Raw genomic sequence first — 23,127 nt, forward strand, 5'->3', positions numbered from 1 at the left:
ATGCATGAATTCTAATAATTTGATGAAAATATGGAAATATGATAGAATTCATTTTCAAACCGGTGGAATCCTTACTTTCGTAAAAGTTGTTTTAAAGTGGAAAATGTTTTCAAATGCTTAAATTATAATATTTTCATGATGGCAATTATGAAAATAATGAAAATATGATAAAATTAATTTTTAGGATGAGAAATTCATTTTCAGAATGGTTGGAATCCCTGTTTTTGTAAAAGTTATTTTTAAATGGAAAATATGTTGAAATGCATTAATTATAATCTTTTAATGAAAATATGGAATTATGATAAAATTAAATTTCGGGCGGGGGGGTTGACTCGACTTTTTGTAAAACTACTTTTCGATGTGGAAAATGTGTTCAAATGCATGAATTATAATAATTTGATGAAAATATGGAAATATGATAGAATTCATTTTCAAAGCGGTGGAATCCTTACTTTTGTAAAAGTTGTTTTAAAGTGGAAAATGTTTTCAAATGCTTGAATTATAATATTTTCATGATGGCAATTATGAAAATAATGAAAATATGATAAAATTAATTTTCAGGATGAGGTGGAATCCTACTTTCGTAAAAGTTGTTTTAAAGTGGAAAATGTTTTCAAATGCTTGAATTATAATATTTTCATGATGGCAATTATGAAAATAATGAAAATATGATACAATTAATATTCAGGATGAGAAATTCATTTTCAGAATGGTTGGAATCCCTGTTTTTGTAAAAGTTATTTTTAAATAGAAAATGTGTTGAAATGCATTAATTATAATCTTTTAATGAAAATATGGAAATATGATAAAATTCATTTTCAGGTGGGAATCTATTATTTGTAAAACTCTTTTTGATGTGGAAAATGTGTTCAAATGCATGAATTATAGTCTTTTGATTAAAATATGGAAATATGATAAAATTCATTTTCAGAATGGTTGGAATCCCTGTTTTGTAAAAGTTGTTTTTAAATGGAAAATGTGTTGAAATGCATTAATTATAGTTTTATAGTGAAAATATGAAAATATTATAAAACTTATATTCAGGAGGGGTGGACTTAATATTTTGTAAAAGTTGTTTTTTAAGTGGAAAATGTGTTCAAATACATTAATTAGTCTTTTGGTGAAAATGTGGAAATATGATAACATTTATTTTCAGGGGATTGGAATCCTTACTTTCGTAAAAGTTGTTTTTTAAATGGAAAATGTGTTGAAATGCATTAATTATAGTCTTTTGTGAAAATATGGAAATATGATAAAATTAAATTTTTGGGGGTTGACTCGACTTTTGTAAAACTACTTTTCGATGTGGAAAATGTGTTCAAATGCATGAATTATAGTCTTTTGATTAAAATATGGAAATATGATAAAATTCATTTTCAGAATGGTTGGAATCCCTGTTTTTGTAAAAGTTATTTTTAAATAGAAAATGTGTTGAAATGCATTAATTATAGTTTTATAGTGAAAATATGAAAATATTATAAAACTTATATTCAGGAGGGTGGACTTAATATTTTGTAAAAGTTGTTTTTAAGTGGAAAATGTGTTCAAATGCATTAATTAGTCTTTTGGTGAAAATATGGAAATATGATAACATTTATTTTCAGGGGATTGGAATCCTTACTTTCGTAAAAGTTGTTTTTTAAATGGAAAATGTGTTGAAATGCATTAATTATACTCTTTTCGTGAAAATATGGAATTATGATAAAATTAAATTTTTGGGGGGGGGGGTTGACTCGACTTTTTGTAAAACTACTTTTCGATGTGGAAAATGTGTTCAAATGCATGAATTATAGTCTTTTGATTAAAATATGGAAATATGATAAAATTCATTTTCAGAATGGTTGGAATCCCTGTTTTTGTAAAAGTTGTTTTAAATGGAAAATGTGTTGAAATGCATTAATTATAATCTTTTAATGAAAATATGGAAATATGATAAAATTCATTTTCAGGTGGGAATCTATTATTTGTAAAACTCTTTTTGATGTGGAAAATGTGTTCAAATGCATGAATTATAGTCTTTTGATTAAAATATGGAAATATGATAAAATTCATTTTCAGAATGGTTGGAATCCCTGTTTTTGTAAAAGTTGTTTTTTAAATGGAAAATGCGTTGAAATGCATTAATTATAGTTTTATAGTGAAAATATGAAAATATTATAAAACTTATATTCAGGAGGGGGGATGGACTTAATATTTTGTAAAAGTTGTTTTTTAAGTGGAAAATTTGTTCAAATACATTAATTAATCTTTTGGTGAAAATGTGGAAATATGATAACATTCATTTTCAGAATGGTTGGAATCCCTACTTTCGTAAAAGTTGTTTTTTAAGTGGAAAATTGTTGAAATGCATTAATTATAGTCTTTTTGTGAAAATATGGAATTATGATAAAATTAAATTTTTGGGGGGGGGGGTTGACTCGACTTTTTGTAAAACTACTTTTCGATGTGGAAAATGTGTTCAAATGCATGAATTATAATAATTTGATGAAAATAAGGAAATATGATAGAATTCATTTTCAAAGCGGTGGAATCCTTACTTTTGTAAAAGTTGTTTTAAAGTGGAAAATGTTTTCAAATGCTTGAATTATAATATTTTCATGATGGCAATTATGAAAATAATGAAAATATGATAAAATTAATTTTCAGGATGAGGTGGAATCCCTACTTTCGTAAAAGTTGTTTTAAAGTGGAAAATGTTTTCAAATGCTTGAATTATAATATTTTCATGATGGCAATTATGAAAATAATGAAAATATGATACAATTAATATTCAGGATGAGAAATTCATTTTCAGAATGGTTGGAATCCCTGTTTTTGTAAAAGTTATTTTTAAATAGAAAATGTGTTGAAATGCATTAATTATAATCTTTTAATGAAAATATGGAAATATGATAAAATTCATTTTCAGGTGGGAATCTATTATTTGTAAAACTCTTTTTGATGTGGAAAATGTGTTCAAATGCATGAATTATAGTCTTTTGATTAAAATATGGAAATATGATAAAATTCATTTTCAGAATGGTTGGAATCCCTGTTTTTGTAAAAGTTGTTTTTTAAATGGAAAATGCGTTGAAATGCATTAATTATAGTTTTATAGTGAAAATATGAAAATATTATAAAACTTATATTCAGGAGGGGGGTGGACTTTATTTTTTGTAAAAGTTCTTTTTAAGTGGAAAATGTGTTGAAATGCATTAATTATAGTCTTTTGGTGAAAATATTGAAATATGATAGAATTAAATTTCAGGGGGAGTTGACTCTATTTTTTGTAAAAGTTCTTTTGGATGTAGAAAATGTGTTCAAATGCTTGAATTATAATATTTTCATGATGGCAATTATAAAAATAATGAAAATATGATAAAATTAATTTTCAGGATGAGAAATTCATTTTCAGAATGGTTGGAATCCCTGTTTTGTAAAAGTTATTTTAAATGAAAATGTGTTGAAATGCATTAATTATAATCTTTTAATGAAAATATGGAAATATGATAAAATTCATTTTCAGGTGGGAATCTATTATTTGTAAAACTCTTTTGATGTGGAAAATGTGTTCAAATGCATGAATTATAGTCTTTTGATTAAAATATGGAAATATGATAAAATTCATTTTCAGAATGGTTGGAATCCCTGTTTTGTAAAAGTTGTTTTTAAATGGAAAATGTGTTGAAATGCATTAATTATAGTTTTATAGTGAAAATATGAAAATATTATAAAACTTATATTCAGGAGGGGTGGACTTAATATTTTGTAAAAGTTGTTTTTAAGTGGAAAATGTGTTCAAATACATTAATTAGTCTTTTGGTGAAAATGTGGAAATATGATAACATTTATTTTCAGGGTTGGAATCCTTACTTTCGTAAAAGTTGTTTTTAAATGGAAAATGTGTTGAAATGCATTAATTATAGTCTTTTGTGAAAATATGGAATTATGATAAAATTAAACTTTTTTTGATGTGAAAATGTGTTAAATAAAATGGGAAATATGATAGAATTCATTTTAAAGGGTGGAATCCTTACTTTCGTAAAAGTTGTTTTAAAGTGGAAAATGTGTTGAAATGCATTAATTATAATCTTTTAGTGAAAATATGGAAATATGATAAAATTCATTTTCAGGTGGGAATCTATTATTTGTAAAACTCTTTTTGATTTGGAAAATGTGTTCAAATGCATGAATTATAGTCTTTTGATTAAAATATGGAAATATGATAAAATTTATTTTCAGAATTGTTGGAATCCCTACTTTCGTAAAAGTTGTTTTTTAAATGGAAAATGTGTTGAAATGCATTAATTATAGTTTTATAGTGAAAATATGAAAATATTATAAAACTTATATTCAGGAGGGGGGTGGACTTAATATTTTGTAAAAGTTGTTTTTTAAGTGGAAAATGTGTTCAAATACATTAATTAGTCTTTTGGTGAAAATGTGGAAATATGATAACATTTATTTTCAGGGGATTGGAATCCTTACTTTCGTAAAAGTTGTTTTTTAAATGGAAAATGTGTTGAAATGCATTAATTATAGTCTTTTTGTGAAAATATGGAATTATGATAAAATTAAATTTTTGGGGGGGGGCGTTGACTCGACTTTTTGTAAAACTACTTTTCGATGTGGAAAATGTGTTCAAATGCATGAATTATAATAATTTGATGAAAATAAGGAAATATGATAAATTCATTTTCAAAGGGTGGAATCCTTACTTTCGTAAAAGTTGTTTTAAAGTGGAAAATGTGTTGAAATGCATTAATTATAATCTTTTAATGAAAATATGGAAATATGATAAAATTCATTTTCAGGTGGGAATCTATTATTTGTAAAACTCTTTTTGATGTGGAAAATGTGTTCAAATGCATGAATTATAGTCTTTTGATTAAAATATGGAAATATGATAAAATTTATTTTCAGAATTGTTGGAATCCCTACTTTGTAAAAGTTGTTTTTAAATGGAAAATGTGTTGAAATGCATTAATTATAGTTTTATAGTGAAAATATGAAAATATTATAAAACTTATATTCAGGAGGGGATGGACTTAATATTTTGTAAAAGTTGTTTTTAAGTGGAAAATGTGTTCAAATACATTAATTAATCTTTTGGTGAAAATGTGGAAATATGATAACATTCATTTTCAGAATGGTTGGAATCCCTACTTTCGTAAAAGTTGTTTTTTAAGTGGAAAATTGTTGAAATGCATTAATTATAATATTTTAATGAAAAAATGGAAATATAATTAAATTCATTTTCAGAATGGTTGGAATCCCTGTTTTGTAAAAGTTGTTTTCAAATGGAAAATGTGTTAAAATGCATTAATTAAAGTTTTGTAGTGAAATATGAAAATATTATAAAACTTATATTCAGGAGGGGATGGACTTAATTTTTGTAAAAGTTGTTTTAAGTGGAAAATGTGTTCAAATGCATTAATTAGTCTTTTGGTGAAAATATGGAAATATGATAACATTCATTTTCAGTGGATTGGAATCCTACTTTCGTAAAAGTTGTTTTTAAGTGGAAATTGTTGAAATGCATTAATTATAATCTTTTAATGAAAATATGGAAATATGATAAAATTCATTTTCAAGTGGGAATCTATAATTTGTAAAACCCTTTTAGATGTGGAAAATATGTTCAAATGGCATGAATTATAGTCTTTTGATTAAAATATGGAAATATAATAAAATTCATTTTCAGAATGGTTGGAATCCCTGTTTTTGTAAAAGTTGTTTTTTAAATGAAAAATGTGTTGAAATGCATTAATTATAGTTTTATAGTGAAAATATGAAAATATTATAAAACTTATATTCAGGATGGGGGACTTTATTTTTGTAAAAGTTCTTTTTAAGTGGAAAATGTGTTGAAATGCATTAATTATAGTCTTTTGGTGAAAATATGGAAATATGATAGAATTAAATTTCAGGGGGAGTTGACTCTATTTTTTGTAAAAGTTCTTTTGGATGTAGAAAATGTGTTCAAATGCTTGAATTATAATATTTTCATGATGGCAATAATGAAAATAATGGAAATATGATAAAATTAATTTTCAGGATGAGAAATTCATTTTCAGAATGGTTGGAATCCCTGTTTTTGTAAAAGTTATTTTTAAATAGAAAATGTGTTGAAATGCATTAATTATAATCTTTTAATGAAAATATGGAAATATGATAAAATTCATTTTCAGGTGGGAATCTATTATTTGTAAAACTCTTTTTGATGTGGAAAATGTGTTCAAATGCATGAATTATAGTCTTTTGATTAAAATATGGAAATATGATAAAATTCATTTTCAGAATGGTTGGAATCCCTGTTTTTGTAAAAGTTGTGTTTTAAGTGGAAAATGTGTTGAAATGCATTAATTATAGTTTTATAGTGAAAATATGAAAATATTATAAAACTTATATTCAGGAGGGGGGATGGACTTAATTTTTTGTAAAAGTAGTAGTTTAAGTGGAAAATGTGTTCAAATACATTAATTAGTCTTTTGGTGAAAATGTGGAAATGTGATAACATTCATTTTCAGGGGATTGGAATCCCTACTTTCGTAAAAGTTGTTTTTTAAGTGGAAAATGTGTTCAAATACATTAATTAGTCTTTTGGTGAAAATGTGGAAATATGATAACATTTATTTTCAGGGGATTGGAATCCCTACTTTCGTAAAAGTTGTTTTTTAAATGGAAAATGTGTTGAAATGAAATAATTATAGTCTTTTGGTGAAAATATAGAATTATGATAAAATAAATTTCGGGGGGGGGTTGACTCGACTTTTTGTAAAACTACTTTCGATGTGGAAAATGTGCTCAAATGCATGAATTCTAATAATTTGATGAAAATATGGAAATATGATAGAATTCATTTTCAAACCGGTGGAATCCTTACTTTCGTAAAAGTTGTTTTAAAGTGGAAAATGTTTTCAAATGCTTAAATTATAATATTTTCATGATGGCAATTATGAAAATAATGAAAATATGATAAAATTAATTTTTAGGATGAAAATTCATTTTCAGAATGGTTGGAATCCCTGTTTTTGTAAAAGTTGTTTTTTAATTGGAAAATGTGTTGAAATGCATTTATTATAGTCTTTTAGTGAAAATATGGAAATATGATTAAATTAAATTTCGGGGGGGGTGGGTTGACTCGACTTTTTGTAAAACTACTTTTCGATGTGGAAAATGTGTTCAAATGCATGAATTATAATAATTTGATGAAAATATGGAAATATGATAGAATTCATTTTCAAAGCGGTGGAATCCTTACTTTCGTGTAAGTTGTTTTAAAGTGGAAAATGTTTTCAAATGCTTGAATTATAATATTTTTATGATGGCAATTATGAAAATAATGAAAATATGATAAAATTAATTTTCAGGATGAGAAATTCATTTTCAGAATGGTTGGAATCCCTGTTTTTGTAAAAGTTATTTTTAAATAGAAAATGTGTTGAAATGCATTAATTATAATCTTTCAATGAAAATATGGAAATATGATAAAATTCATTTTCAGGTGGGAATCTATTATTTGTAAAACTCTTTTTGATGTGGAAAATGTGTTCAAATGCATGAATTATAGTCTTTTGATTAAAATATGGAAATATGATAAAATTCATTTTCAGAATGGTTGGAATCCCTGTTTTTGTAAAAGTTGTTTTTTAAATGGAAAATGTGTTGAAATGCATTAATTATAGTTTTATAGTGAAAATATGAAAATATTATAAAACTTATATTCAGGAGGGTGGACTTAATATTTTGTAAAAGTTGTTTTTAAGTGGAAAATGTGTTCAAATACATTAATTAGTCTTTTGGTGAAAATGTGGAAATATGATAACATTTATTTTCAGGGGATTGGAATCCTTACTTTCGTAAAAGTTGTTTTTTAAATGGAAAATGTGTTGAAATGCATTAATTATAGTCTTTTGGTGAAAATATGGAATTATGATAAAATTAAATTTTTGGGGGTTGACTCGACTTTTTGTAAAACTACTTTTCGATGTGGAAAATGTGTTCAAATGCATGAATTATAATAATTTGATGAAAATAAGGAAATATGATAAATTCATTTTCAAAGCGGTGGAATCCTTACTTTTGTAAAAGTTGTTTTAAAGTGGAAAATGTTTTCAAATGCTTGAATTATAATATTTTCATGATGGCAATTGAAAATAATGAAAATATGATAAAATTAATTTTCAGGATGAGGTGGAATCCTACTTTCGTAAAAGTTGTTTTAAAGTGGAAAATGTTTTCAAATGCTTGAATTATAATATTTTCATGATGGCAATTATGAAAATAATGAAAATATGATACAATTAATATTCAGGATGAGAAATTCATTTTCAGAATGGTTGGAATCCCTGTTTTGTAAAAGTTATTTTAAATAGAAAATGTGTTGAAATGCATTAATTATAATCTTTTAATGAAAATATGGAAATATGATAAAATTCATTTTCAGGTGGGAATCTATTATTTGTAAAACTCTTTTGATGTGGAAAATGTGTTCAAATGCATGAATTATAGTCTTTTGATTAAAATATGGAAATATGATAAAATTCATTTTCAGAATGGTTGGAATCCCTGTTTTGTAAAAGTTGTTTTTAAATGGAAAATGTGTTGAAATGCATTAATTATAGTTTTATAGTGAAAATATGAAAATATTATAAAACTTATATTCAGGAGGGGATGGACTTAATATTTTGTAAAAGTTGTTTTTAAGTGGAAAATGTGTTCAAATGCATTAATTAATCTTTTGGTGAAAATGTGGAAATATGATAACATTCATTTTCAGAATGGTTGGAATCCCTACTTTCGTAAAAGTTGTTTTTTAAGTGGAAAATTGTTGAAATGCATTAATTATAATATTTTAATGAAAAAATGGAAATATAATTAAATTCATTTTCAGAATGGTTGGAATCCTGTTTTGTAAAAGTTGTTTTAAATGGAAAATGTGTTAAATGCATTAATTAAAGTTTTGTAGTGAAATATGAAAATATTATAAAATTATATTCAGGATGGGGTGGACTTTATTTTTGTAAAAGTTCTTTTAAGTGGAAAATGTGTTGAAATGCATTAATTATAGTCTTTTGGTGAAAATATGGAAATATGATAAAATTAAATTTCAGGGGAGTTGAATCGATTTTTTGTAAAACTTCTTTTGGATGTGGAAAATGTGTTCAAATGCTTGAATTATAATATTTTCATGATGGCAATTATAAAAATAATGAAAATATGATAAAATTAATTTTCAGGATGAGAAATTCATTTTCAGAATGGTTGGAATCCCTGTTTTTGTAAAAGTTGTTTTTCAAATGGAAAATGTGTTAAAATACATTAATTAAAGTTTTGTAGTGAAATATGAAAATATTATAAAACTTATATTCAGGATCGGGGGTGGACTTTATTTTTTGTAAAAGTTCTTTTTAAGTGGAAAATGTGTTGAAATGCATTAATTATAGTCTTTTGGTGAAAATATTGAAATATGATAGAATTAAATTTCAGGGGGAGTTGACTCTATTTTTTGTAAAAGTTCTTTTGGATGTAGAAAATGTGTTCAAATGCTTGAATTATAATATTTTCATGATGGCAATTATAAAAATAATGAAAATATGATAAAATTAATTTTCAGGATGAGAAATTCATTTTCAGAATGGTTGGAATCCCTGTTTTTGTAAAAGTTATTTTTAAATAGAAAATGTGTTGAAATGCATTAATTATAATCTTTCAATGAAAATATGGAAATATGATAAAATTCATTTTCAGGTGGGAATCTATTATTTGTAAAACTCTTTTTGATGTGGAAAATGTGTTCAAATGCATGAATTATAGTCTTTTGATTAAAATATGGAAATATGATAAAATTCATTTTCAGAATGGTTGGAATCCCTGTTTTTGTAAAAGTTGTTTTTTAAATGGAAAATGCGTTGAAATGCATTAATTATAGTTTTATAGTGAAAATATGAAAATATTATAAAACTTATATTCAGGAGGGGGGTGGACTTAATATTTTGTAAAAGTTGTTTTTTAAGTGGAAAATGTGTTCAAATACATTAATTAGTCTTTTGGTGAAAATGTGGAAATATGATAACATTTATTTTCAGGGTTGGAATCCTTACTTTCGTAAAAGTTGTTTTTAAATGGAAAATGTGTTGAAATGCATTAATTATAGTCTTTTGTGAAAATATGGAATTATGATAAAATTAAATTTTTGGGGGTTGACTCGACTTTTGTAAAACTACTTTTCGATGTGGAAAATGTGTTCAAATGCATGAATTATAATAATTTGATGAAAATAAGGAAATATGATAAATTCATTTTTAAGCGGTGGAATCCTTACTTTCGTAAAAGTTGTTTTAAAGTGGAAAATGTGTTGAAATGCATTAATTATAATCTTTTAGTGAAAATATGGAAATATGATAAAATTCATTTTCAGGTGGGAATCTATTATTTGTAAAACTCTTTTTGATTTGGAAAATGTGTTCAAATGCATGAATTATAGTCTTTTGATTAAAATATGGAAATATGATAAAATTTATTTTCAGAATTGTTGGAATCCCTACTTTCGTAAAAGTTGTTTTTTAAATGGAAAATGTGTTGAAATGCATTAATTATAGTTTTATAGTGAAAATATGAAAATATTATAAAACTTATATTCAGGAGGGGGGATGGACTTAATATTTTGTAAAAGTTGTTTTTTAAGTGGAAAATTTGTTCAAATACATTAATTAATCTTTTGGTGAAAATGTGGAAATATGATAACATTCATTTTCAGAATGGTTGGAATCCCTACTTTCGTAAAAGTTGTTTTTTAAGTGGAAAATTGTTGAAATGCATTAATTATAATATTTTAATGAAAAAATGGAAATATAATTAAATTCATTTTCAGAATGGTTGGAATCCCTGTTTTTGTAAAAGTTGTTTTTCAAATGGAAAATGTGTTAAAATACATTAATTAAAGTTTTGTAGTGAAATATGAAAATATTATAAAACTTATATTCAGGAGGGGATGGACTTAATTTTTTGTAAAAGTTGTTTTTTAAGTGGAAAATGTGTTCAAATGCATTAATTAGTCTTTTGGTGAAAATATGGAAATATGATAACATTCATTTTCAGTGGATTGGAATCCTACTTTCGTAAAAGTTGTTTTTAAGTGGAAATTGTTGAAATGCATTAATTATAATCTTTTAATGAAAATATGGAAATATGACAAAATTCATTTTCAAGTGGGAATCTATAATTTGTAAAACCCTTTTAGATGTGGAAAATGTGTTCAAATGGCATGAATTATAGTCTTTTGATTAAAATATGGAAATATGATAAAATTCATTTTCAGAATGGTTGGAATCCCTGTTTTTGTAAAAGTTGTTTTTTAAATGGAAAATGCGTTGAAATGCATTAATTATAGTTTTATAGTGAAAATATGAAAATATTATAAAACTTATATTCAGGAGGGGGGTGGACTTAATATTTTGTAAAAGTTGTTTTGTAAGTGGAAAATGTGTTCAAATACATTAATAAGTCTTTTGGTGAAAATGTGGAAATATGATAACATTTATTTTCAGGGGATTGGAATCCTTACTTTCGTAAAAGTTGTTTTTTAAATGGAAAATGTGTTGAAATGCATTAATTATACTCTTTTCGTGAAAATATGGAATTATGATAAAATTAAATTTTTGGGGTTGACTCGACTTTTTGTAAAACTACTTTTCGATGTGGAAAATGTGTTCAAATGCATGAATTATAATAATTTGATGAAAATAAGGAAATATGATAGAATTCATTTTTAAAGCGGTGGAATCCTTACTTTCGTAAAAGTTGTTTTAAAGTGGAAAATGTGTTGAAATGCATTAATTATAATCTTTTAGTGAAAATATGGAAATATGATAAAATTCATTTTCAGGTGGGAATCTATTATTTGTAAAACTCTTTTTGATTTGGAAAATGTGTTCAAATGCATGAATTATAGTCTTTTGATTAAAATATGGAAATATGATAAAATTTATTTTCAGAATTGTTGGAATCCCTACTTTCGTAAAAGTTGTTTTTTAAATGGAAAATGTGTTGAAATGCATTAATTATAGTTTTATAGTGAAAATATGAAAATATTATAAAACTTATATTCAGGAGGGGGGATGGACTTAATATTTTGTAAAAGTTGTTTTTTAAGTGGAAAATTTGTTCAAATACATTAATTAATCTTTTGGTGAAAATGTGGAAATATGATAACATTCATTTTCAGAATGATTGGAATCCCTACTTTCGTAAAAGTTGTTTTTTAAGTGGAAAATTGTTGAAATGCATTAATTATAATATTTTAATGAAAAAATGGAAATATAATTAAATTCATTTTCAGAATGGTTGGAATCCCTGTTTTGTAAAAGTTGTTTTCAAATGGAAAATGTGTTAAAATGCATTAATTAAAGTTTTGTAGTGAAATATGAAAATATTATAAAACTTATATTCAGGAGGGGATGGACTTAATTTTTGTAAAAGTTGTTTTTTAAGTGGAAAATGTGTTCAAATGCATTAATTAGTCTTTTGGTGAAAATATGGAAATATGATAACATTCATTTTCAGTGGATTGGAATCCCTACTTTCGTAAAAGTTGTTTTTTAAGTGGAAATTGTTGAAATGCATTAATTATAATCTTTTAATGAAAATATGGAAATATGATAAAATTCATTTTCAAGTGGGAATCTATAATTTGTAAAACCCTTTTAGATGTGGAAAATGTGTTCAAATGGCATGAATTATAGTCTTTTGATTAAAATATGGAAATATGATAAAATTCATTTTCAGAATGGTTGGAATCCCTGTTTTGTAAAAGTTGTTTTTAAATGGAAAATGTGTTGAAATGCATTAATTATAGTTTTATAGTGAAAATATGAAAATATTATAAAACTTATATTCAGGAGGGTGGACTTAATATTTTGTAAAAGTTGTTTTTAAGTGGAAAATGTGTTCAAATGCATTAATAAGTCTTTTGGTGAAAATGTGGAAATATGATAACATTTATTTTCAGGGATTGGAATCCTTACTTTCGTAAAAGTTGTTTTTTAAATGGAAAATGTGTTGAAATGCATTAATTATAGTCTTTTTGAAAATATGGAATTATGATAAAATTAAATTTTTTGGGGGGGGGGGTTGACTCGACTTTTTGTAAAACTACTTTTCGATGTGGAAAATGTGTTCAAATGCATGAATTATAATAATTTGATTAAAATATGGAAATATGATAAAATTTATTTTCAGAATTGTTGGAATCCCTACTTTCGTAAAAGTTGTTTTTTAAATGGAAAATGTGTTGAAATGCATTAATTATAGTTTTATAGTTAAAATATGAAAATATTATAAAACTTATATTCAGGAGGGGGGATGGACTTAATATTTTGTAAAAGTTGTTTTTTAAGTGGAAAATTTGTTCAAATACATTAATTAATCTTTTGGTGAAAATGTGGAAATATGATAACATTCATTTTCAGAATGGTTGGAATCCCTACTTTCGTAAAAGTTGTTTTTTAAGTGGAAAATTGTTGAAATGCATTAATTATAATATTTTAATGAAAAAATGGAAATATAATTAAATTCATTTTCAGAATGGTTGGAATCCCTGTTTTTGTAAAAGTTGTTTTTCAAATGGAAAATGTGTTAAAATACATTAATTAAAGTTTTGTAGTGAAATATGAAAATATTATAAAACTTATATTCAGGAGTGGGGATGGACTTAATTTTTTGTAAAAGTTGTTTTTTAAGTGGAAAATGTATTCAAATGCATTAATTAGTCTTTTGGTGAAAATGTGGAAATATGATAACATTCATTTTCAGTTGATTGGAATCCCTACTTTCGTAAAAGTTGTTTTTTAAGTGGAAATTGTTGAAATGCATTAATTATAATCTTTTAATGAAAATATGGAAATATGATAAAATTCATTTTCAAGTGGGAATCTATAATTTGTAAAACCCTTTTAGATGTGGAAAATGTGTTCAAATGGCATGAATTATAGTCTTTTGATTAAAATAGGGAAATATGATAAAATTCATTTTCAGAATGGTTGGAATCCCTGTTTTTGTAAAAGTATTTTTTTAAATGGAAAATGCGTTGAAATGCATTAATTATAGTTTTATAGTGAAAATATGAAAATATTATAAAACTTATATTCAGGAGGGGGGTGGACTTAATATTTTGTAAAAGTTGTTTTTTAAGTGGAAAATGTGTTCAAATACATTAATTAGTCTTTTGGTGAAAATGTGGAAATATGATAACATTTATTTTCAGGGGATTGGAATCCTTACTTTCGTAAAAGTTGTTTTTTAAATGGAAAATGTGTTGAAATGCATTAATTATAGTCTTTTGGTGAAAATATGGAATTATGATAAAATTAAATTTTGGGGTTGACTCGACTTTTTGTAAAACTACTTTTCGATGTGGAAAATGTGTTCAAATGCATGAATTATAATAATTTGATGAAAATAAGGAAATATGATAGAATTCATTTTCAAAGCGGTGGAATCCTTACTTTTGTAAAAGTTGTTTTAAAGTGGAAAATGTTTTCAAATGCTTGAATTATAATATTTTCATGATGGCAATTATGAAAATAATGAAAATATGATAAAATTAATTTTCAGGATGAGGTGGAATCCCTACTTTCGTAAAAGTTGTTTTAAAGTGGAAAATGTTTTGAAATGCTTGAATTATAATATTTTCATGATGGCAATTATGAAAATAATTAAAATATGATACAATTAATATTCAGGATGAGAAATTCATTTTCAGAATGGTTGGAATCCCTGTTTTTGTAAAAGTTATTTTTAAATAGAAAATGTGTTGAAATGCATTAATTATAATCTTTTAATGAAAATATGGAAATATGATAAAATTCATTTTCAGGGAGGGGCTCTATTATTTATAAAATTCTTTTTGATGTGGAAAATGTGTTCAAATGCATGAATTATAGTCTTTTGATTAAAATATGGAAATATGATAAAATTCATTTCAGAATGGTTGGAATCCTTGTTTTTGTAAAAGTTGTTTTTGAGAGGAAAATGTGTTGAAATGCATTATTTATAGTCTTTTGGTGAAAATATGGAAATATGATAAAACTTATATTCAGGAGGGGGGTGGACTTAATATTTTGTAAAAGTTGTTTTAAGTGGAAAATGTGTTCAAATACATTAATTAGTCTTTTGGTGAAAATGTGGAAATATGATAACATTTATTTTCAGGGTTGGAATCCTTACTTTCGTAAAAGTTGTTTTTTAAATGGAAAATGTGTTGAAATGCATTAATTATAGTCTTTTGGTGAAAATATGGAATTATGATAAAATTAAATTTTGGGGGTTGACTCGACTTTTTGTAAAACTACTTTTCGATGTGGAAAATGTGTTCAAATGCATGAATTATAATAATTTGATGAAAATAAGGAAATATGATAGAATTCATTTTCAAAGCGGTGGAATCCTTACTTTTGTAAAAGTTGTTTTAAAGTGGAAAATGTTTTCAAATGCTTGAATTATAATATTTTCATGATGGCAATTATGAAAATAATGAAAATATGATAAAATTAATTTTCAGGATGAGGTGGAATCCCTACTTTCGTAAAAGTTGTTTTAAAGTGGAAAATGTTTTCAAATGCTTGAATTATAATATTTTCATGATGGCAATTATGAAAATAATGAAAATATGATACAATTAATATTCAGGATGAGAAATTCATTTTCAGAATGGTTGGAATCCCTGTTTTTGTAAAAGTTATTTTTAAATAGAAAATGTGTTGAAATGCATTAATTATAATCTTTTAATGAAAATATGGAAATATGATAAAATTCATTTTCAGGTGGGAATCTATTATTTGTAAAACTCTTTTTGATGTGGAAAATGTGTTCAAATGCATGAATTATAGTCTTTTGATTAAAATATGGAAATATGATAAAATTCATTTCAGAATGGTTGGAATCCCTGTTTTGTAAAAGTTGTTTTTAAATGGAAAATGTGTTGAAATGCATTAATTATAGTTTTATAGTGAAAATATGAAAATATTATAAAACTTATATTCAGGAGGGGTGGACTTAATATTTTGTAAAAGTTGTTTTTTAAGTGGAAAATGTGTTCAAATACATTAATTAGTCTTTTGGTGAAAATGTGGAAATATGATAACATTTATTTTCAGGGGATTGGAATCCTTACTTTCGTAAAAGTTGTTTTTTAAATGGAAAATGTGTTGAAATGCATTAATTATACTCTTTTCGTGAAAATATGGAATTATGATAAAAAAAAATTTTTGGGGGTTGACTCGACTTTTTGTAAAACTACTTTTCGATGTGGAAAATGTGTTCAAATGCATGAATTATAATAATTTGATGAAAATAAGGAAATATGATAGAATTCATTTTTAAAGCGGTGGAATCCTTACTTTCGTAAAAGTTGTTTTAAAGTGGAAAATGTGTTGAAATGCATTAATTATAATCTTTTAATGAAAATATGGAAATATGATAAAATTCATTTTCAGGTGGGAATCTATTATTTGTAAAACTCTTTTTGATGTGGAAAATGTGTTCAAATGCATGAATTATAGTCTTTTGATTAAAATATGGAAATATGATAAAATTTATTTTCAGAATTGTTGGAATCCTACTTTAAAAGTTGTTTTTAAATGGAAAATGTGTTGAAATGCATTAATTATAGTTTTATAGTGAAAATATGAAAATATTATAAAACTTATATTCAGGAGGGGATGGACTTAATATTTTGTAAAAGTTGTTTTTAATGGAAAATTTGTTCAAATACATTAATTAATCTTTTGGTGAAAATGTGGAAATATGATAACATTCATTTTCAGAATGGTTGGAATCCTACTTTCGTAAAAGTTGTTTTAAGTGGAAAATTGTTGAAATGCATTAATTATAATATTTTAATGAAAAATGGAAATATAATTAAATTCATTTTCAGAATGGTTGGAATCCCTGTTTTGTAAAAGTTGTTTTCAAATGGAAAATGTGTTAAAATACATTAATTAAAGTTTTGTAGTGAAATATGAAAATATTATAAAACTTATATTCAGGAGGGGGGATGGACTTAATTTTTTGTAAAAGTTGTTTTTTAAGTGGAAAATGTGTTCAAATGCATTAATTAGTCTTTTGGTAAAAATGTGGAAATATGATAACATTTATTTTCAGGGGATTGGAATCCCTACTTTCGTAAAAGTTGTTTTTTAAATGAAAAATGTGTTGAAATGAATTAATTATAGTCTTTTGGTGAAAATATGGAATTATGATAAAATTAAATTTCGGGGGGGGTTGACTCGAGTTTTTGTAAAACTAAAACTAAATTAATGTATTTGAACACATTTTGGAAAATATGTTCAAATACATTAATTAGTCTTTTGGTACATGTCATCATTAACTATTTTCATACATGTCATCATTAAGTATTTGGTTCATACATGTCATTAAATAGTTGGTTCATACATGTCATCATTAAATAGTTGGTTCATACATGTCATTAAATAGTTGGTTCATACATGTCATCATTAAATAGTTGGCTCATACATGTCATCATTAAGTATTTGGTTCATACATGTCATCATTAAATAGTTGGTTCATACATGTCATCATTAAGTATTTGGTTCATACATGTCATTAAATAGTTGGTTGATACATGTCATCATTAAATAGTTGGTTCATACATGTCATTAAATAGTTGGTTCATACATGTCATCATTAAATAGTTGGTTTATACATGTCATCATTGGGTACTTGGTTCATACATGTCATTATTAAGTATTTGGTTCATACATGTCATTAAATAGTTGGTTCATACATGTCATCATTAAATAGTTGGTTCATACATGTCATCATTAAGTATTTGTTTCAAACATGTCATTAAATAGTTGGTTCATACATGTCATTAAATAGTTGCTTCATACATGTCATCATTAAATAATTGGTTCATACATGTCATTAAATAGTTGGTTCATACATGTCATCATTAAATAGTTGGTTCATACATGTCATCATTAGGTACTTGGTTCATACATGTCATCATTAAGTATTTGGTTCATACTTGTCATTAAATAGTTGGTTCATACATGTCATTAAATAGTGGGTTCATACATGTCATCATTAAATAGTTGGTTCATACATGTCATTATTAGGTAATTGGTTCATACATGTCATCATTAAGTATTTGGTTCATACATGTCATTAAATAGTTGGTTCATACATGTCATTTAATAGTTTGTTCATACATGTCATCATTAGGTACTTGGTTCATACATGTCATAATTAAGTATTTGGTTCATACATGTCATCATTAAATAGTTGGTTCATACATGTCATCATTAAATAGTTGGTTCATACATGTCATTAAATAGTTGGTTCATACATGTCATCATCAAATAGTTGGTTCATACATGTCATTAAATAGTTGGTTCATACATGTCATTAAATAGTTGGTTCATACATGTCATCATTAAATAGTTTGTTCATACATGTCATCATTAGATACTTGGTTCATACATGTCATCATTAAGTATTTGGTTCATACATGTCATCATTAAATAGTTGGTTCATACATGTCATTAAATAGTTGGTTCATACATGTCATCATTAAATAGTTGGTTCATACATGTCATTAAATAGTTGGTTCATACATGTCATCATTAAATAGTTGGTTCATACATGTCATTAAATAGTTGGTTCATACATGTCATCATTAAATAGTTGGTTCATACATGTCATCATTAAATAGTTGGTTCATACATGTCATCATTAAGTATTTGGTTCATACATGTCATCATTAAATAGTTGGTTCATACATGTCATCATTAAATAGTTGGTTCATACATGTCATCATTAGGTATTTGGTTCATACATGTCATCATTAAGTTCTTGGTTCATACATGTCATTAAATAGTTGGTTCATACATGTCATCATTAAATAGTTGGTTCATACATGTCATCATTAGGTACTTGGTTCATACATGTCATCATTATGTATTTGGTTCATACATGTCATTAAATAGTTGGTTCATACATGTCATTAAATAGTTGGTTCATACATGTCATCATTAAATAGTTGGTTCATACATGTCATTAAATAGTTGGTTCATACATGTCATCATTAAATAGTTGGTTCATACATGTCATCATTAAGTATTTGGTTCATATATGTCATTAAATAGTTGGTTCATACATGTCATCATTAAATAGTTGGTTCATATATGTTATCATTAGGTACTTGGTTCATACATGTCATCATTAAGTATTTGGTTCATACATGTCATTAAATAGTTGGTTCATACATGTCATCATTAAATAGTTGGTTCATACATGTCATTAAATAGTTGGTTCATACATGTCATCATTAAATAGTTGGTTCATACATGTCATCATTAAATAGTTGGTTCATACATGTCATTAAATAGTTGGTTCATACATGTCATCATTAAATAGTTGGTTCATATATGTCATCATTAAATAGTTGCTTCATACATGTCATCATTAAATAGTTTGTTCATATATGTTATCATTAGGTACTTGGTTCATACATGTCATCATTAAGTATTTGGTTCATACATGTCATTAAATAGTTGGTTCATACATGTCATTAAATAGTTGGTTCATACATGTCATTAAATAGTTGGTTCATACATGTCATCATTAGGTACTTGGTTCATACATGTCATCATTAAGTATTTGGTTCATACATGTCATCATTAAATAGTTGGTTCATACATGTCATCATTAAATAGATTGTTCATACATGTCATCATTAAGTATTTGGTTCATATATGTCATGAAATAGTTGGTTCATACATGTCATCATTAAATAGTTGGTTCATATATGTTATCATTAGGTACTTGGTTCATACATGTCATCATTAAGTATTTGGTTCATACATGTCATTAAATAGTTGGTTCATACATGTCATCATTAAATAGTTGGTTCATACATGTCATTAAATAGTTGGTTCATACATGTCATCATTAAATAGTTGGTTCATATATGTCATCATTAAATAGTTGGTTCATACATGTCATTAAATAGTTGGTTCATACATGTCATCATTAAATAGTTGGTTCATACATGTCATTAAATAGTTGGTTCATACATGCCATCATTAAATAGTTGGTTCATACATGTCATTAAATAGTTGGTTCATACATGTCATCATTAAATAGTTGGTTCATCGTGTCATCATTAAATAGTTGGTTCATATATGTTATCATTAGGTACTTGGTTCATACATGTCATCATTAAGTATTTGGTTCATACATGTCATTAAATAGTTGGTTCATACATGTCATCATTAAACAGTTGGTTCATACATGTCATTAAATAGTTGGTTCATACATGTCATCATTAGGTACTTGGTTCATACATGTCATCATTAAGTATTTGGTTCATACATGTCATCATTAAATAGTTGGTTCATACATGTCATCATTAAATAGTTGGTTCATACATGTCATCATTAAGTATTTGGTTCATATATGTCATTAAATAGTTGGTTCATACATGTCATCATTAAATAGTTGGTTCATATATGTTATCATTAGGTACTTGGTTCATACATGTCATCATTAAGTATTTGGTTCATACATGTCATTAAATAGTTCATACATGTCATCATTAAATAGTTGGTTCATACATGTCATCATTAGGTACTTGGTTCATACATGTCATCATTAAGTATTTGGTTCATACATGTCATTAAATAGTTGGTTTATACATGTCATCATTAAATAGTTGGTTCATACATGTCATTAAATAGTTGGTTCATACATGTCATCATTAAATAGTTGGTTCATACATGTCATCATTAAATAGTTGGTTCATACATGTCATCATTAAATAGTTGGTTCATACATGTCATTAAATTTCTGGCATGAGCCAAGAAAACACTCACCATTTTCCACATAAGCTTTCAGCAAGAATAGCAATCATTTTTTCAACTGAACCTACAATAGCTCGATGAATAATAACAGGATGTAATTTTATATCTCCTTCACCACTGTCAATAGAGTAATAGAATATTGATAAATTACTAAATTGTTACAATTTGTAAAGATCTACAATTTCATGGAAACTTAAACTGTGCCGTAATCCTCTGACTATAATACACAGGCTTACATATGTTTGTGAGCCATTATCAATGATATTTACATGGGGGGGATGGATGCACAGGGATACATGCATGGACTATTAACTATTATTATGCAATTATCTGTTAACATTGCAATATTAAATGTAACTATATACTTATATGCGGGTGGGTTTGTTTGCGGGCGAGTTTGAATGCAGGTGGGACTTTCAGTGTTCAGCAATGTAGCAGGCTGCATATAAGTATATAGTATATATAAGCATATAAATATATAACAACAGGTTTCTATAGAAACAAATAACATGTCACTGTTGGTTAAATAAATTAAGTATCAAGACCATAGTGAGGTTATTCAACGAAAAGCTTACTGGCAAAACTTACCTAGCGTGAGGTTGAATCTCTCAGGAAGTTGGAAATCCAGTTCAATTGTTGCACATTGATGAGACCATCTCATAGCATCAAGAATTTTTATATTAATCTATAAATTGTGATAGCAATGAAATTATAAATTCACAATGGTATACATCTGTAAACATAGAAAGCTTCATCCCCCATCCCCAGGAATTATCTGCCGTTTTTGACCAAAATTATTCAAAGCTTCCATCAGTTTCTAATGAAGCATAAAACAAACTCATTTATTTAAACAATTAAAAATATTATCAATCATTTAACATTTTCGATATTTATGACAAGACAGCTGAAAACATTGTAAAGACTGCATTTATGTTCGCTGTGAACAAATTTCCTCCCTTTTGGGAGGTAAACAAACCAATCTGTATGTCAAATCAACAAATGAAAACATTCTATATTTTATTTCATTCTTGAATAACTGTCTATATCTTTGATATCCATAAAGAGGAATTGCACACGATGAAACAAATGTAACTTGATTAAATAGTTCATTGGTTTCAACCATTGAGTTGTAATGTTTGAAATGTTCAAGGTTAGAAGCCATCTTGATTTCAGCAAGCGGAGACTGAACCGAGTTAATATTTTAGTTGCAATATTAACAAATACTAAATAAAATCAATTACAAGAAAACAAAAACAATGCTGAACCAAAATTGTTAAAGAACATATTTTAAGTAAAAACGACTCATGCAAGGTAACTCAAATGTTCAACTTATGATGGTGAAAATATAAAAAAAACATGGAGATAAAATAAAGCATGACAATCAATAGATCTTCACTTAGGTAATAATAGCTGCATATCCAAATTTATAAACAGTGTGTGAAGCACTGACTAAAACATTTTGGCAATCAAATGCACTTGAAAGCCCTGGCAGATTAGCTAAAGTCCCTCGGTGCTACAAGTCTTGTGACTTTTACTACAAAATCTCCCTTGGCTTTCAAGTACATTTAATCACTAAGTTACCTCACTACCGTGCATCGTTTTACTTATAAAATATTGCACACGCTAGCTAAAATGTAGATCCCATTAACTACATACATGTATGGTCTTATATGAGCCAGTTTTAAATACTCAAAGAATATTTAGGCAATCAGAGAGTAAAATATTTTTACCTTACTCTGAACAAAACAGTTTTTCTTGTGAGTCTTTTTATCGCAGGGATACGTCGGTATAAAATTCTTATCACCAAAATGTTTCAAATTCCAAATTGGTGAAGTGTTGACTGTGTAGTAAGCTGGTCGATACAACTCATACGCAACGCATCGATTTGCTGTTTAAAATCATGATAGAACTCATGCAGATAGATTGGTTTCACATAGCCAGAATAACAACCAATAACTGTTAGCTTCCAGAACAATTCAGTGAATTCACCACAAATGTCAGTCTGCTACGTGAAGATAGTTCTCTTGCATATGCCTCAAGTCTTTTTTTACGCTTCCGAATTGCATCCTTGAACGCCTTATTTTATATAGTTCAGCAAACATTTACCTATTCTTGCCATAAAATGATTAAGTGTGCTCCAAGTTGACTGAAAATAAAATTGTTCAGAATACGCCATTTTGAAAGCATGTCTATAATTATCCACTATCATCCATTGTAACCACTATCAACATCTTAATGTCATTGGTCAAAAATAGTCACATTT

The 23,127-nt window shown here is 26.1% G+C and overlaps 2 long non-coding RNA genes across 2 annotated transcripts in view; one reads left to right on the top strand and one right to left on the bottom strand.

The window, feature by feature from the left end:
- LOC124459386 overlaps positions 1-23,127 on the top strand; it is a 53,936-nt gene that overhangs the window by 18,395 nt on the left and 12,414 nt on the right. The gene's annotated exons all lie outside the window — the stretch shown is intronic.
- LOC124459389 lies at positions 20,892-22,946 on the bottom strand. Its single transcript, XR_006953609.1, has 3 exons — positions 22,595-22,946; positions 21,453-21,549; positions 20,892-20,937 (listed from the first exon to the last, which is right to left on the bottom strand). It is a non-coding gene; the product is annotated as an uncharacterized LOC124459389 (long non-coding RNA).

Source organism: Xenia sp. Carnegie-2017, unplaced genomic scaffold (genome assembly GCF_021976095.1).
Source record: "Xenia sp. Carnegie-2017 unplaced genomic scaffold, XeniaSp_v1 HiC_scaffold_9, whole genome shotgun sequence".
NCBI classification, from domain to species: Eukaryota; Metazoa; Cnidaria; class Anthozoa; order Malacalcyonacea; family Xeniidae; genus Xenia; species Xenia sp. Carnegie-2017.